Below are 355 nucleotides of genomic sequence, written 5' to 3'. Positions count from 1 at the left end.
TCGACCGGGGCCCAGGGAGGCTCTCCCGGGCCTGGACTAGGGTTCGGACAGCCGGGACTGGGGCCGTGACCGGGCCCGGGGCTTGAGCCCCGTCCGGCAGGGCCCGGTGGTGCGGGAATACCCCTCCGTCCTGCAAGCCGGCCGGGGGTCCGGGGCGCCCGGGACGGAGGGTCGACCGGGGCCCAGGGAGGCTCTCCCCGGCCTGGACTAGGGTTCAGAAAGCCGGGACTGGGGCCGGGACTGGGCCCGGGCCCGGGGCTTGAGCCCCGTCCGGCAGGGCCCGGTGGAGCGGGAATACCCCTCCGTCCTGCTAGCCGGCCTGGGGTTCCGGGGCGCCTGGGACAGAGGGTCTATC

The sequence above is a fragment of the Lissotriton vulgaris genome, unplaced genomic scaffold (genome assembly GCF_964263255.1).
Source record: "Lissotriton vulgaris unplaced genomic scaffold, aLisVul1.2 SCAFFOLD_12473, whole genome shotgun sequence".
NCBI lineage: Eukaryota > Metazoa > Chordata > Amphibia > Caudata > Salamandridae > Lissotriton > Lissotriton vulgaris.
Note: the sequence above shows the minus strand (reverse complement) of the source record.